The sequence below is a fragment of the Myotis brandtii genome, unplaced genomic scaffold (assembly GCF_000412655.1).
Source record: "Myotis brandtii unplaced genomic scaffold, ASM41265v1 scaffold329, whole genome shotgun sequence".
Taxonomy (NCBI): Eukaryota; Metazoa; Chordata; class Mammalia; order Chiroptera; family Vespertilionidae; genus Myotis; species Myotis brandtii.
This window is the reverse complement of record NW_005362676.1, coordinates 528,720-529,867: the sequence shown is the minus strand read 5'-3', so window position 1 is coordinate 529,867 and position 1,148 is coordinate 528,720. Positions and strand designations below refer to the sequence as shown.

The 1,148-nt window shown below is 59.8% G+C and overlaps 1 protein-coding gene across 1 annotated transcript in view; it reads right to left on the bottom strand.

The window, feature by feature from the left end:
- The window catches only part of MCEE (methylmalonyl CoA epimerase), a 17,025-nt gene that overhangs the window by 6,738 nt on the left and 9,139 nt on the right, over positions 1–1,148 (bottom strand). The gene's annotated exons all lie outside the window — the stretch shown is intronic.

The window sequence follows — 1,148 nt, the reverse complement described above, 5'->3', positions numbered from 1 at the left end:
GATGTTTCTTTCTCCCCCTCTCCTTTCCTCTCTGAAATCAATAAAAATATATTTAAAAAAACACTAGTATATTAAAGAATCGGTTCAGCTTGAGAAGAGACTTCAGAGGGCGTGCAGAACTGTAAGGCCCGTGGGCGGAAGGAGAGGGAGCCCTTCCTGGGGAGAAACCGGACATTATTAGGGTTCACCCCGGCCGCACCCCGGGAAGGTGCTGAGCTGAAGGTCGCTCAGGGGTGACTCACTGGGAGCCGTGACCTCAACGGGGAATTCCAGTTGGAGGGAGAGCTGCCCTCCAACGGGGGGTCCTGGGGGCCCCCACAGGAGAAAAGGGGGGCTGGGGGGAGCTGGGGACCGGGGAGCCAGGACCCCTGCGATTCTGTCACCACGGAATCCAGGCAGCTTTTTAAAAAATATGTTTTTCTTATTGATTTCAGAGAGAGAGGGAATCATGGGACGGCTGCCTCCCGCGCGCCCCCTCCTGGGGATGGAGCCCTCGACCCCGGGCCTGCACCCTGACCTCCGGGGTCAAAGGTCGGCGCTCACCACTGAGCCCTTTTTATTTCTAATGGATGTAGAGAACTCAGGGGACCTGCGAACCCTGCACCCGCGCCGCTCCTTCCTGCGGGTGCACAGGAGGCAATTTTAGGGGAGCAGGGGGGCAGCGCCAGCCGGTCCACAGCGGGCCTTCGGCAGTGCGGTGTGGGAGACCAGCTCACGGCTTTGTCTGGTTTTTATGTGGTTAATCCTCACCTGAGGACATATATATATTTTTAAAAAACTTTTTTTTGAGAGTGGGAGGGAGGGAGGTGGGAGAGAGACTCATGGGTGGGCTGTCTCCCTCGCGCATGCGCGCCCTGCGCTAACCACTGCGCGGCCGGCCGGCCGGGCTCGGCTCCCGTGTGCGTGTCTGAGTGTGTGTGTGAGTGTGAATGAGTGTGTGCGTGTGTGTGTGTGTGTGTGTGTTCGCACAGGACTTGCCTTCCCTTCGGCGTCTCTTCTCTAGGGCGCGCCCTCACATAAGCTCACGGCCCCTCCGCTGTTCACTTCGGTCCCGGCCCTGCTGTCTGTCCCCAAGGACGGGCTCCCGCGTCCCTCCGGCGCGTCGTGGAAAAGGGGCGCCGTCCTCCAGGGGGGGCTGTGAGGCGCCC